This window comes from Pithys albifrons, chromosome 1 (assembly GCF_047495875.1).
Source record: "Pithys albifrons albifrons isolate INPA30051 chromosome 1, PitAlb_v1, whole genome shotgun sequence".
Taxonomy (NCBI): domain Eukaryota; kingdom Metazoa; phylum Chordata; class Aves; order Passeriformes; family Thamnophilidae; genus Pithys; species Pithys albifrons.
In genome coordinates this window covers 14,693,470-14,710,018 of record NC_092458.1, presented here as the reverse complement: position 1 = coordinate 14,710,018, position 16,549 = coordinate 14,693,470, and the positions used below count along the sequence as shown (strand labels likewise).

The 16,549-nt window shown below is 35.1% G+C and overlaps 1 protein-coding gene across 3 annotated transcripts in view; it reads right to left on the bottom strand.

Moving 5' to 3' along the window:
- NLGN4X (neuroligin 4 X-linked) overlaps positions 1 to 16,549 on the bottom strand; it is a 176,996-nt gene that overhangs the window by 18,353 nt on the left and 142,094 nt on the right. The window lies entirely within an intron of this gene.

The following is a 16,549-nucleotide window of genomic DNA, read 5'->3' as shown; positions in this document are numbered from 1 at the left end:
TATCTGAACAAATCAGGTTTTGTCTCTCTCCTTGGAGATTACAGGGAAAGCTCAATGCTGTTTTGTTCCTGTACTGTGGTTATCAGATTTTAGAAACAAAGCATGACACGGTTGCTGCTTGTCTTGCAACTGAGAACAAAATGACCAAAAGATTAGGATTGAGATTAATTTTGGTTTTCTGAAACCAGCTAAAGTGAAACATTTCAGTTATTCGTTCTATCATTCACATTTAAGACTTGTGCTAAATCCAAATTACCACATTAAAACATGTACTCACACTCCTCCCTTTAACTCCCACAGACCTTTTCCGGTTAGACAACTGTTAAGTCAGAAGTGGATTAGAAATACCTTACAGCATATGCAAGTCTTCAGATGGACATTACTGATTTAGGCACTGCTGACAGCTGCTTAACAAGACAAAACAAGGACATCACTTGGCAGGCTTTTCCAAGGCAATTATCTGTTCAGACAAATTTGCTAGAAGGGGTACCCAGGCCTCAGATCTATGGTCTGGTGTAGTTTGATATGAGAGTCTTTTATCACGAGTCACCTGAGCCTGCAGTAACAAGACTTCCATGCTCCCAGGAAAGACTGGAAGGGAATCATAGGTTGCCAGGGAAAAAAAGGCATTTCAATGTATTTCACCTGCTTTGGCAAAGGGGAACAGATTTCTTTGCATTGGCTGCAGTAAGTTTTTTGGTGATGGGAAGAATAAAAATCCACAAGGTGGAAGGGGTTCACAGTGTGGAGGAAGAAGAGAAGGAAGGGTAAGAGAATAGAAGAAAAAATTACATGTGTTGGACACTCACACCTGTCAGACTTTCACCAAAATGTTTTCTATGGTAAAATTTCTACAGTGACATGCAAAATTCTGCCTTAAGATTTAAAAGTAGCATCACATAAGGACTAAACTCTAAATGTGGAATGCTATATGGCCTCCACTATGATGGCATACGTTTCTGCATGTGAGGTTAGGCATGACTGAATGAAACATATTACCTCCTATAAAAAAAGAATCTTCTTAGTATTTAATTAGTAATTATTTATACATATTAAATTACAGCAAATGTCTGATGAGCCCTTCTATTTTTCAAAAATATTTGCTTAAATTGCAGTAGTACAAATCATATCTGTATTGCTAAATAGCATTTTATCCAGTTTTCTCAGTCACTAATAATGGCAAGCACAGTAGTTAGAATGGAGTAACATGTTTTTCCTCTTCTATACCAATGAAGAAAAAATAAACAAACTGTCAAGCTGTAATTGTATAAAATTTTTTTGTAACAGTTTTGGTTTTTCTCTTTTTCTCATTCCTTTATTATCTTTTTAGGACTGCTGACCTTGCTGCTGTAGCTCACTGCAGTACTCTATAATATTCTTTAATTAAGGCTTTATTCAATCAGAACTATGACCTCCCTTGGAGGAAGTAACAGTTGTTACCTTTAAAGCATATTCAGAGCCTAAACATGTTATAGTTCTTCTAACAGCATCAAACTAAAGATAGTTAATCTTTGTAGTAATTCTGACTTCTTACCAAATGTATTAAAAGGTGAACTGGATAAAACTATAGTCAGTGAATATCTGATGTTAGACAAATGAAGATTTTTGTTTGTTTCCACAGTTCTCTGCTGATTCTCATTAATTGAAAGAACAAATTTTCTTAATTTAAAAACTAATCATCATGGCAAAGAGTCGGCCCCACGTGACACAAACTGAATTCATAAACCTGTCTTTTCTTGATGAGGATATATTTTTTTTCATGCTCTGACTACCAGATCACAATATTTCTTCAAAAGTACTTGAAGAAATTCAGGCAAATAGTAACTATTTGTCCATAAATTCACAACATTAAGAGTTTTGTAGCATTTTTTCTGTGACCACTGTGAAGACTTCAGAACATTATTTTCATGTCTTACTCAACAGACAGGAATGCAGCTTCTTTTTTTTTCTTTTTTCTAAGAGGGGATTTATACTCTGTGCCTTTTAGACATATGTTTTTAAGTGCAGTTAAGTCTATTTCCCAGTTCATAATTGGTGTGATTCGAAGGGCATTCTGTGATCTGAAAATTCCTAGACTTGGGTTTTGGTAGAACCTGGAAGTTCTCACTACCTTAATGCAGTGCAGTAAGGAATGGCAATAGTTTAATATGAAAAACAAAGAGCCTTTTTGATTGTTGGGTTTTGGTTTGCTTGGATTTTTTCCACATAATGACACAGAAAGGCATTACCAATAATATTCAATTCTTGACATCACAAATCTGTCTTCCCTTAAATAATGATTTGGAAGTGTGACCATGTAGTTCTCAAGTTGCAAAATGCTATGGACAGCAACAGCTGAAAAAGAGGAATGTGAGTGCACCCCATGTGTGTTGAGAGAAATATCCCAAACTGTTTTAGCTGACATTTGCTCCAAATTTATTGTGCCAGAGGGAAACATGACCACCAGTCGGACTGAGTTGTAACCAGGTAATCAGAATCTTCTGAGGCAAAGGTCATGAAAAAGAGGACAACAGAATCATGACAGGTTGTGAAAGAAGAGACAGGGAGGTGGAAAGAAGGCACCAGCTGGACATTATTTGACATTGTACAAAGTGGCCACAACTTTGCAAACTTCCTCTAGTCTGGACAGAGCTCTCTCCCATGGACCATCTGCACTCATCCAGGGACTGTTCACATGTGCTGTCACATAAGGATATGTGTCTTAGCATGACTGGGGTCTTGTGGGATGTTGGGTCAGTGGGTGGTTGGGAGTAGTAGGAGGTCACCTGATGCTGGAGCAATGATCTATCCCACACAGAGAATGAGGGAACATCCACTCCCCCTGAATGTCTAGTATTGTAGCTTATCTTTTGTATTGCTGATATTGATCCTGGAAGTATACCTCATTCACCATTGGTTATTAATCATTAACACATTAATAAAACCAGAAAACAAAAAGTTAATCAACTACCTTTGACTTTTTTATTTCCATTTAAGGAGGGAAAATATAGATAATGAAACATTAAAACTAACTCTATTGTACATTTTAGTAGCCACTACAGTCAATTTTAAAAGTGTATCTTGAAATGAGGTATACTTTTCATTGTAAACCAAATACTTTTGCTTTATCTTCTGTCTTTCACAGGGTTTCTTAAAAACAAAATGTTTAATTTCTGAGATACAGCTCTCATATAAAAAACAATGTCAAACTTAATAAGATGTATTGAATAGCCAAGATATCACAACAAGATATTAATAATCAGGAAATCTGTAGAAAATCAACAAGCTAGTGCATGTCAGCCTGTGCTGTCCTTTCTGAGTTCTCGTCTTTTGCCTTTATGCCTCTCCATGACTGCTGCTCAAACCTGAAGTGCCTGCTGCAATCTGCATTGTCAGGCCACTCACAAAGACTGATTTGTACAGCAACTGATCAGAACTATGACATAAATAATATAAATAAGATACAAGTGACTTGCTTTGGAGTACAAGCATGTCTTTTTTGTTTACATTTGTGAAATACCAAAGTAGGGCCTTTTCAAAGCAAAGAGCAAATGCATACAGCAGAATCTTCATATTTTCTAGCAGATTTTGTCTGGACAGATCACATTTACCACTGTAAAAGTGGATCTGCTGAACTCAAATGTTAAAGTGTTCAAACGTGAAGTGAAATTCACTGAAGATTATAGAGAGCACAGACCACAGTGGGTTCAGGAAAACCCTGAGATATAAATAGTTGGAGAGCAGAAGAGTATTAGAGGGAATTATTATATCAGTTTGTCCTATGCTTACCCTTTCCTAGCCATGCCCAAACATCCTCAACAGTGTTTGGAGATAGAATACTTGGCCAAATGATGTCTTCTTTGAAATCAATATAACAATATAATTCATTTTTGTTTGACTCCAAGCAAGACTTTAACAAACCATTTAAACTTTATTGCAAAGACAGTAGGATGCAAGATGGAGTGATGGTGTCCTTGGCACATGTTTAGCAGAAAAAAAAAAAAAAAAAAAGCATTGCTGAATTTTTCCAGTAGCATGACTGGCCTGCAGAAAGCCGAGTAAGCATCACTGCTGCACCTGAGACAACTACCTAGAGACTAAGACAAATGGGAGGACTGTGAAGTGGCTGTGTATTAGTCTGTGCAGAAGTAATGTTACACAGATACTTCTTCATCCTGAAAACAATACAACGACACTTTCCTCCCTCTGCAAAATGGTCTGAGATTTGCAGGTGCTACTGCCAAAGTAAATTTTTTAACATTCAGAAACTTATTTAGTAGTATGACCTGCAATTCTGAAGTAGTGGTCACTGAAAATTTCTGCATGCTATAGCTACTTACCCTACCCAGTTCCAAATAACATTCACTTAAATTTTAACTGAAGTTGCAATAAGAGAAACATGCAGTGAAGACAACTCAGCTTACAATTTTCATATGAGTTCATACATAATGTTAAAATATAAAGGATATTGATGATTTTAATTCAATTTTCTAACTCAGAATCTCTTGTGATTCTACTTGATAGATTTTTTAAATTATTTTTACTCTGAAGACAAATCTTAAATCTGCTTATTTAGAAGGAACATCTCATTACCACATGCAGCACAAAATAGGTCAGAGATGATGAAGCAGGAATATTATTTGTTTATATATTGCTTCAGTACTGAAACCTCTAGAGTATGTTCTTTACAACTCAGAATACCTTGTCTTAAAACCATAAAAATCTTTGTAAAATGTCCTAGATAATATATATGTATAAGAAAGCAACAGTAAAAGAATGAGAAATGATAATAGGATACCTTTTAACAAGATTTAAAAACTATTTTTATACATATTTCTAAACAGTGAAAAGCCTCTTAGCATAAATTTATCATAGGACTAGGGAGGTCAACAAGTTTCCTTCAGTTAAACCATTATGACATTTCTACAATGAAACAATTTTAATCAATCTAACTGAAATTTGTATGTGACACATTAACTGCTCCTAATTTTGCCTTTTCCATTGCAAAATTCTCTTGTGCAATGAGGTTAGGCCAAGGAATTTTATCTCAGATATTAGAGTTTTAAGATATTCTCACTATTCAATTCTGTTGTCATTATTCATGGTGAGTAGCACATTACTCTGTATGGAGTGTCACTGAAGAAACTTGTCAACTGATACAAATGTAGTTTTTTAAAAAATATAGTAAATAAAGAAGACAGTAACAAGCATTGCAGAAGACATTCACTGATCTATTATCCTCTTACTTATCAGTTATCTGAATATTCTCAAGTTAAACCTGCCACTTCACAAAATATAATCAATAAAACAGCAGGTCCAATAAAGAGATTGCTGTTGAATACCTTATAAGCAGTCTGATTAAAACCAAAATAAACCAATCTAAAATCAATCAATTGCCCTAAGAATCTTAGCACCAGGAAAAACAAAACAACAAAGTAAAACACCAGAAGTTGTGTAGTTGTGTATGTGATGGAGGGGTGAGTAGTGTATCTGATGTACTCAGCCTATATGATTTGAAAATATTTTATAATCACTGAGCTTGATGGCCAAAGGCATTTAATAAAAACAAACAATGAGTACCCACAAAGCAGTAATGGAGTTACACCCTCCTTCTCCCAAGAGGAGTAAATGCAAAAAAATAAACACAAGAAAAATCACAGATTGAGATTAAGACAGTTTAAGAAGTGAAAGTAAGAGAAAAAAAGCAACTGAAAAGAAAGGACAACACTTGTCACCTCCCAGAAGCAGAACAATGCCTTGCCAGTCTCTGAACAACACCTACTTGGAAGCCAAACCCACCCCTCTTCTTCCTCTCATGTAAACTTCTCTGAGTGTGATGATACAGTATGACATATCTCCTTGGTCAATGTGAGTCGGGTGTCATGGCCCTTCCTCACCTTCTCTAACTCACCTACCCTGAACTTACTTCTCTGGAGTACAATGGGAAAAATAAAAGGTCTTGGACTGGTGTAAGCACAGTTCAGAAATGGCCAAAACCTTGGTCTGATATCAACACTGTTTTAGCTACAGAAACAAACCACAGCACCATATGGGTGACTCCAAAGAAATTTAACTCCATGCCAGGCAGATCCCTTATTCCACAGTTAGGGCACAAGCTCCACTTCTAAAGCATATGGTTGCTTTTCAGAAGTGCCTGTTTCATCCAGAAGCATTGTACTGTGGATCTATGAAAGCTAAAATAGTTTTTATTATAACATACAGATGAAACCTACAGGAAACTAAGACTAAATTAATATACTTTTAATTTTTTTCAACTAAGTAATCAACATTATGATGAAAACATCTTTCGCTGTACATCCCTGATAGATAAAACCTAATAGGACCTCCCAAAATTACATACTTTAAAGACATTCAAATCCCCCAAAATGACAGGAAATTTAACTTGTGTGACATAAATGGAAACCAGCTGTAAAAACAGCATGGAGATTTTTATATTAATTATCAGCTTCAAGAGACTGGGATCTTTTGAATAAAGAGTTATAGGAGAGTTAGTGTAATTTTTCTTGCTAGGAAAACCACCTAGTGACCAAACTGACAATATTACTGCATTAATATACTGATGTCAGACCCCAAGTGCTTACAAGTCACTGTGAAAGAGAGAAAAAAAAGAGCTCATTGTTAAACACTTCATTAGGTTATTGCAAACTCCCTGCAAAGGGCAGGAGAATTTTCCACTAGACCAGGTTGTTCAAAGCGTCACCCAGCCTGGCCTTGGACACTTCCAGGGATGGACCATCCACAGCTTCTCTGGGCAACATGTTCCGGCCCCTCATTACCCTCACAGTGAGTAATTTTTTTCCGAATATCTAATCTAAATCTCTCCTCTTTCAGTCTTAAGCCATTATCCCTTGCTCTATCACTACATGACTTTGTAAAAAAACTCCTCTCCAGGATTCCTGTAGACCCTTTAGGTACTGAAAGGCTGCTGTAAGATCTTCTCAGAGCCTTCTCCTCTCCACATTGAACAACTTTAAGTCTCTCAGTCTGTTTTCATAGGTGAGGTGCTCCAGACCTCTGATCATTGTCCAGGCCCCCCTCTGGACGTGCTCAGACAGATCCGTATTATTCTTATATTCAGGATCCCACAACTGGGCAGAATACTGCAGGTGGGGTGAAAAAAGTTGGAAAATGCAAGAAAGAGAGCACAATATCTAGTAAAAACTACTTGTTACTGGGTAGTCAAGCATCATGAATTGGTTATAAAAGGAAATGTTATTTCAAATAGCAGACTTCTATGAGGACTGACCACATGGAAGAGTATGATGCTTAACAAGTGATCATTAGCAGTGGTCTCATTTGTCTTCTGTTCTATGGACAGCTGTCTCATCTTCAGAGGCACCATTCTCGGTTGCAAGAAGTAGACATAATGAGTTATCTCACTGGATGGTGTTGCTTCCTTTTCTCAGCTATATCCTTCATTCCCCTAAAATAGCAAACAACTCATAACCTTTTCACAGCTTAGACTATAAAACTGAAAATGAGCTGTGGCTGAATAAAAGCTTCAGAATTAAAAGCTTATTGAAATTAAAGTTATCCCCTTTTAGTTAAATAGAACTAACCATGTAGCTGAGGAGATGAAAAAACTCCTCATTTTACAGTTAATTGTTTTTAAAAATTGTTTTCCTTAAAAGTTTAAGGCTTTAAGAAAGAAGAATTGTATTGCCATCTCCAACACTAGCAAATATATACACTTAAAGACAGTTAAATAGTTATACACTTTTAACATTAAATAGACAGTGATCACAAACAGAGCACCTCAGTGTACGTTCACAAACTTCTGCTATTTGTGACAGCTGCTGCTTCCTTTCTTATGCCTACAGAAGAAGAGTTTGCCTACAAGCAAAAAACTGGAATACAGCAGCTGTACCTGGCCTAGAGTACCAGCTTCTACTCCCTCAGCAGCATCTGAAAATCAGGAACTACGGCATCAGTACCATCTGATCCATGATGAAAAAAGTATTCAAGTTCATCCTTCTTCTTTCAGGAAGGAGATTTTATGTTGGTAATATTTGGCTGGCTTGAAGTCTGGGCCTCATCAGTGCCCCATGTGGGAGGCATGAGTTATGGATCAATTCTAAGCATTGCCTTCAAAAACATACTTTGAACATTGGTGACACAAAATGTGCATTGTTCGTAAGCAGAGATAACAAGTACATATGGTACTGAGAGAAAAACAACACTTGCACAATTTCTCTATCTTCTACTGTGATTTTAATTAAAAAAAATTCTAATAGAAACAAAATTCAAAAACATTCATGTTACACCATAAATAATTCTATCTTTAGACTCACATAGGAGCTGAGCTTCTCAATGTGGAGTACAGTGGATTTTTAAATCATCAGATTATGAGTACATATTTTAAGCTAATAGTGAATGGTTAATGAGTAGGAAAGTTGCATTATTTTAACCTTACAAACAGTTGTTCTGAGAAGCTAATTGCATTCTGACTTTATTGAGAAAAAGCTGATAATGCCCTTGCTTTATTTATTTCTTGTGCACGCCAATATGAAGTATGGTGTCACTAAGCCATAAACTTAGTACCATGCTGGTGTGAAAGCTCATGAAACATGCAGCAGGATTTTCTGAGAAAATTAATCTGCTCTTTGATAGTATCTGACTAAAATTTGAAATATCCTTAATAATCTGGAAAATATTCTGCTTCTTGACACAAAACTAAGGAAAGGGACCAAGGGAGAAATGAACTGTACCAAAGTCTGACAGTGACTAATCACTGACAGAATCTTTAATAAAATTCCTGGGAGACAAAAATAAAGTTGGTGAGACTATTATTTAAAGCCTTTCTATGCTACAACACTCTCTATATAACTTCTAAGAGCTATTATTAATTATACTATACAGACCCTGTAAAGAAAGACATAGAACAAATGGTTTTCAACCAGAGTAAATGATTCATAACTATTTATCTTGATTCTGCTTTTTTTTTTCTCAATAAAATGTGCCCTTCAAATGAAATTTCCAAACACCTGCTCAAGAATCTTGTCAGTGGATCTAAACAAAGTATCCCACTTAAACAAAAACATGACATATTAAAACAGCAGACTACATAGACTTTTTTTTTTTTCTGGAGGATGATGGCATATGGTAATACCAAATTTCCTTTGGAATCAGTTTTTAAGAAAAGTTTTAAGAAAAACAAAATACCTTCTGGTTCTAGTTTTAATTCCTTCTTAACATTATGAATAAATTGTAAACTCTCATGTTTTAATCAAAGCTCATTTCTAAAAAAGACTGCAAAAGTTCGTTAATGAACTTACCAAAATGTCAAGTGTTCAGGAGAATGACATGTGGGTGCACTCAGTCTTTTTGACTGCAAGCCTGGTTAGCATGTAAGGATCTCTTAGTTGTCTATAACCCTGAGTTAGAACCTACCACCCTGCAGATTCAAGCAGGCTAGCTGGGCTATGTTGAATCTTAAGCTTCATTCTTTTGCTGATTTACAGGGTCCTCAGGAACCATCCCAATGTCAGACATGACAGATGAGAGCAACATTGCCACTGTGCCTCCTACCCCTTCCATCTCATATATGTTGTGTGTGCTGGATGGTCTAAACAGCTTCAGAAATGAATAAAATGAAATTTCTGAAAAGACAAGGGTGTTCAGGCACTTCAGCCTCCATCTGCTATTCAAAACAGAGCTTTAGAAGACTTGAATAAGATAAGGTAGTACCTCAGGAATTATACAAATAGATTTCTACAGCTCCTAGTAATATATTCAATTATTCTTGATTTGCTTGGTTTTGGTGGGGTCTTTTTGGTGGCTTCTGCTGTTAGGAAAAAAGTAATATATGCAAATTATTTTTTTAAAGAAGCTTTTAATGAAGCTATATTTTCTAAGTATTTTATACCAAAATCCAAAGAAAATACTAAAATAGATTGTCTCAGATTGGTTTTGCACATTGTGAATCCCCTGTGAGAAATGAATGGACTTAAGTAATGTTCCTCAGCCTTCACAGTTCTAATAAAGTGATCCAAATCAATTCTGCTGCACAAACACATGAAATATTCTGAATCAGTGTTTCATAGGAGTTTAGCACCACAGTAGAACTAATGATACAATTACTCTTCTTAGAAAGAAAAAGGAAAGCATTCTTACCACTTCCATAGCCTCAATAATCTAATCCTTTACACAGAGATCTGAAATAAAGTGTACTTTGACTATTCTATGTTAGAGCACTCCTAGAGAAACACCAAGCTAAATATCTGTACCTATGATGTTAGGCAGAAGAATTTCATAAGTTGGAGTCTTAAATTAGATGGTTTTTTTTGGTAATCTGAGGCATTTCTTCAATTTGGAACAAATAAAAATTGAAGATAATAGTATTTCATGCTCAAATCAATGAAAACACAGAGTTGCTTCATTGCTTTAACACATTATTTTATGCATTTTCGATCAAGCTCTGAAAAAATTTGGACGGTCACGATCAGTTTTGTCCAACAACTTTATGATAACAGGTGAAATACATTTCTATTTTGTTCCAGTCTTGACTCAAATCTAATGATTTAGAAGATTCAACTTTAGTTCTTATTTAATAAAGTATTTTTTTGAAGAAGGCTTATTCTCAATACTATACATAAGCATACATGACAAATACCTGATCATAAAAGATAATATACGAATAACTATATAACCATTAAAATAAATTAGATAGTGGAAATGACTCATTAAGTCAATTGTTCTAAGACACATAGTCCTGATGTCCTACTCATTGTTCACTTTTTATCATCCGGCAGTACTTTTGTCTTTGTGTCTAATTATTCATTGGTGCTGTTACTTCTTTTTTCCCCTTTTTAAAGTTCTAGTAACAGGTGAGGTAAAGCTTATAATTTAAAAGAAGATGAAAGAACCAACATGCAAATTTTGGACATTTTAACATGAGCTACCTATTGGGATCTGAGTTTGTGCTACAATAGCCATCATTTCACAGCCTTCACACAAACTTCCTTAAGTGGTATATAATGGTTTCCTAATAGAATTACTCTGGGCCTCAGGGAAGAATTAGATTTTCAATTATTACACTCATAATTTAGAAAAGGAAATGCTGATTAGATTTGTTTAATTTAATATTCCAGGTAATGTGGGATTTTCCTCACCAGTATATTTATTTTGGGTTTTGGTGCTTTCTTCAGTGCTTCTAATTAACAATATATGTTTTCTGGCACTAAATCATTATAAAGGCTAACAATAATGAATTGTTATTTCACCTTTTTATTTTTTTTTGTTTTGTTTTGTTTTGTTTTGGTAACACTCTCCACCTCCTCTCACCAATGCCCACTGCTATTGTACTCAAAACAACATGTTTTCAAAATCAAAGTGGCACAATCCTTAATCATTGGCTAGAAAATATTCACAACGTTATCAAGAATTTGGCTTCTATGACAGAGATATGAATAGCAGGAGGATCTTAGTCTCAGGGGCAAATTTTGTCAGAGGAAGATTAATCATCCAAAAATCTTCTACAGATAGAGGTGGGAGACAGACAAAAAAATGAAACACCACCTTTTCTAGAGGGTAACTTAAAACATTGAATAGCACTCTTGCTTTGAACTGCCCCTGAAGTAACCACTCTTCACACGACAAGGTAAGTTTAATGGGACTAACCTCTAAGGGCACAACAGTCCTCAGCACGTCCTGATATACATCACCAGGGACAAGCAAGGGAAGCACCCACAGAAATGTGTTACATGAGACCCATCTTCCTATCCAGCAAACTGGTGTTGAAAGAACTGAGATCAATGTGATCATTTATTACTCTTGAAAGAAACTAGGATAAAGATGAAAATTACAGAGATTCCACTTAGGAAGCTTTGCAGATGAGAGGGATGGCTGGAAAGACTGCTTCTGTCTTGTTAGGGCTAGGCAAGGTTTTGACAGCAGTTAACATGCTTCTCAAAACTGTAGTGTTTCACAGGTCAATTTGTACTACCACTTCTTAAAATGAAACATGCTAACAACATCTCCCATTTGAATCTTACTAATGTGGAATCAGTTCAGCTCTCCCGGTATTAGCTGGCTTGCGTTAGAGCAGCTAACACTTGTATTTGACCTGCACTCAGTATATTAGTACTGAAAACCGTGTCTTTACTAATTTCTACTGCTAATGATCCTCATTTGAAGGTAACTGAGAAGCTCTACAAAACAAGCAAAGCTAAGAGGTTGTAGGGCTCAAATTCTAGCAAAATAGTTGAGAGAAGATGATAGGTATAACACATGAGTTATAATCAACCTGTAGCAAAAGAAAATATGAAGGCATTTTATAGCTGATAAATTGACCATTTCCATGCTTTAGGTTGGTTACTCCAGTGATATTGTCAGATATTCTGAAATGATTCTCCATAATAGCAAATGTATCTCAGAAGTCTGAAAAGCTCTGAATGAATTTGGTTATAACACCAAAAGTATTTATTTCCTGGAATCTTTATGATGCCTTCAGATTCTTTAAGACAGCAAAAGATTATGAGAAAGTCCTAAAAGATGTATTAAATCCTCAGAAAAGCTTGAGTTGCTTTTGGGTTTGCACATATTCATCTCTTTTTATGAAATATAAATGCTGAGTACATGGACTTCCTTGTTTTCATCTCACATTCTTCTGATTATGAAATAGATGCTATTTTGGAAGGAAAAAAAGGGTTAGAAACTGCTCAACATTCATGTTTTGAATATTTCAAATTAGTATTATAAAAATGATAATTTTCTATTTGTTATTTTCAACAAATGAAGTAGCAGAAATAATTATGTCTTTGTAAACCAGATCTGAAAGCAAGGAATTCACAATCTGCAGTTTTGGCTAAGTTCTTTGGTCTGGTTTCTATATCTGCATAGTTCATGTTTCTCCCTACTATCATGGATTCAAGAACATAATCCTAACATTAGGAAACTCAGCTTTCTGAAAGTTAACACAAGAAGAGTTACCATTAACCACACTAAAAGCACTTTCATTGCATGTTATGTGTCTCTTAATTATTGTTCAGCAGAATGAAGCATATCTGGAAATGAGTAGACAGAACATTTTTTGTTCCACTCCCTTCTACCCTGCTAATAAAGAATAGTGACAATAAACTGTAAAGCAATAAATAAGGGGAGGAAGCTGAGAATTAAATTTCATATAGCTGCAGAAGTACCTGTTTCTGAACTGTCTAAATAAAGCATTGATAGGAACAAAATTATTCTTACAAATGAGGAAAAGTAAAAGTGAGGGTGATTGTGCAGAAAAGTTTCTTCACATTATACCACTGGGGAGAAAATTAAAGGTTGTTTTCATACTTATGCTTGTACTTTATTCAAAGTTTTTAGTAAATCTAATCATTGTTTACCCTTTATTCAAAAATGTGATTTTTCCTATTCTCTACCCTTAACAGAAGGGTGATCCAGTCATTTATTTTTTCTGCAGTATGTGCCTATTAAAATGATTACTTACTTTCATACTTTACTATTAAAATGGAGCAATTTTGTGTTGCCTAGATACTGATCAGAAGGCTACTTTATATAACTAATACACATGAACAAACAAAGCAATCACAGATGAAATTTGTTATCTATTTTACTATTTTCTTGAGCCTTCTTTTCTCTTTTTTGTTACCATTGCTTGTGGTAATATAAACATTCCTATTAAAGATACCTGCAACTCCATCAGGACTTTATGGTCTTTCTTTTACATTCAAAACATTTCGCCAGCTGATTTTGTAAACAAATTATTGTGCTCATTCATTGCTGGCACAAAGAAGATAAACTATGGTAATCATCATTCCTAGCTTTAGTTACTGGTCTGGTTTTATTTGGATGCAAATATGATGCAAAGAATCTTTCCTGAAAAGCCCATATGATTACATTAAATTGTCTCTTCCGACTTATGCGTTTTTAAAGAAATACCTTTTCTCCAAGACTGTTCTCATTCAAAATTGCCTTCATAAAAGGGAAATTAATACATGAATACTTTATTTCACATATGTGCTTTCAGAACTGCATAACTTCTTATGGCTATTACGGGGAAATTGTAATTCCCTTTCTTATTTTTAATTTGAACTGCACTATTTTGCCCAATGTATGTCTCCTACGTGTATTGGTCTCCAGTGGAATTTTTATACACGTATTTGTGTGTATATTTACTGTTGACTAAGTACAAATTGAAAAAAAACCCAACAACCTGTCTTTTGTCAAACAACCCACTAAGTGGTATTTATTGCTAGAAAAGGAAATGTAAGAAAAACAAATGAGAATGTTACAGAATCTACTCTCTGGGCTGTGGATGCAGTTTTGGTTTGTGTTTGTTTTCCCATGGGAATTTCAAGAGTAATGCAAATGAAATCTAATAAAATAAAGCAATTTTCTTAGTTCCAACTATTTTACCTTCTCTGAATATTTCCATCATTCATGCATGCAGCTTTATTTTGCCTTTTTTTCTTATGGCCCCATGATTTTTCTAGCCTATCTGAAGATAGTTTCCCAGAAAGATAGAGTCTATCCACTTGGGGCTGAATAAGTCTGTAAAATAGGTTTTCTACATCTTATATGAATACTACCAAAGTAAGATAATAAATAGCTGTTTCTGTACACTGCCTCTTCCTGAATGCAAGTCATTCTGGTTCCTAAGAGGAAAGCTTCCAACAGTGACTGCTTTCTGTAGGATGGTTGCTTTGTCTTAATTAGGAGAAACTCATACTAGAAACAGTCTTTTCTGAGGCCTTCAGAGCTGCCTATCTTTCTCCATTGACTGCATTACTGACTTAAACACTTTTTTTTTTGAGAATAGATCCTAAATATGAAGTCAGACATCTGCAAGGACAACAGAGACAATGTTTGAGTTGAGCATCTAATCAAACACAAGTAACTAATAGGCAGTGCTATCAAATAAATATCCCAACATCTCTAAAAACATATAATGTCTCCAGAAATAATTTCCAGCACTGCTTACTATAGAATATGTTTCTTAAAAAATTAATTTGCTGAGTACTTTTAAAAAGTTATCTTTTAGATCCTCATGTCTATAAGATACAGAGGGGTTTGCTTTTGCATTGCAAATATATACAGAATACATGAGTAGCAGTAAAACAGCTAGAGGTAATTGGCATTTGCCTAACAATTAGTGGAAATTTTAATGCAGCCTGGATACTGTGAGTGTTCTTTTATGTGAGTTAGTGAGTTGTTTGTCACCACTTGCTGAATTTGTTGCATTATAAAAAGAGACAATTTTGCTTGCGTGCTACTTTGGGATCAAAGCAATGACTCACAAGCACTATTTGTATGTTTGCAACAACAAGTCTTTGTACTAATATTCTTACTGAAGATATCAGAGCTCCCAACAGGATGCAGAATTTTTATGGTGCCTTTTTCATTCTCTAACTATTTCATGGCAGTTCACCAAATATTTTTCTAAGTGGGTCATTGAGCCCATTCATGGATTCACATTTTTTTCCTTTTATTTTCCCCATTTTGATCCAAGATTTTTCATCTTGTTAACAGCCTTCTGAGAAAGAGCTGCAGAGACATATCATCAGTGCAGGGATATATCTATCTGTGTTGTCTTATATCAAAGCATAGTAACTGAAAATGAAGACTAGAAATGAAAAAATACCCAGGCTCCTGGAAACTAGCTCAGTGTATTTGTTATAAGCTTGCTTGATCTGAAATATTTAATATGCATACACACAAACACACAAGTATTTAGAAAAAAAAAAAGGAAAAAAAATCACAAGTTAAATATATACAATCTTCATTACAATGAGAAGATAGATGGATACAAGGCTTTGCATTTTTATACGCTGATTTGAGAACTTTTACTTCCTTGTTAGTGCATCATGCTCATTGCTTCCAGGGTCTCTAGGTTGCGTCCATGCCATTTGGCAGAAATTTTCAGCTACACAGAGGGATGAAAATCTGAAAGTGTCAAGTTCCGAGTTTCCTTTTACTTTCAGGTTCACAACTCCCTGACTTCTTAATTTGAATGTTAAAAAAAACCAAAACCAAACAACCAAAACAAAACAACAACCCAAAAAACCCCCAAACAAACAAAAAAAATCCTGAACAACACACAAAAAAACCCTAAACCAATATGTTTACACTGATTTTTAAAGAACCCCAGACTCTTTTCATATCAAGTTAAATATATGCCTTTTGTGAAACTGGGTTAAAAAACTCCCAATAAATCTTTCTTTTGACAGTTTAATATCACGGGACTGTATCTTAAATAGGTCTATGTCAGTGTTTCTTTTGGTATTGCTCAGATAATTAAGACTGAAATAAGTACAATAAGTGCATGAATCCCTACTTGTCTGTTATTCTCGAAAAGGGAGTGATGGAAAAGGTGAATATGGGAGAGACATACAAGTGTGTATAAAGTAGCCTCTCCTGACTGTAGGTCTACAGAGTAATTTCTGTGGTAGGATTATTTTTATTTCACTCCCCCCTGCCTTCTCTTCACCTCTTATCTCCTCCCAATGGCTTGTTTTCGTTTGGCTTTGGGTTTTTTTTCTGTCTTATCATGCTACTTTGCTGGTGCCATGGCTCTGAGAGTTGGAAAGTAAAATTATCCTTG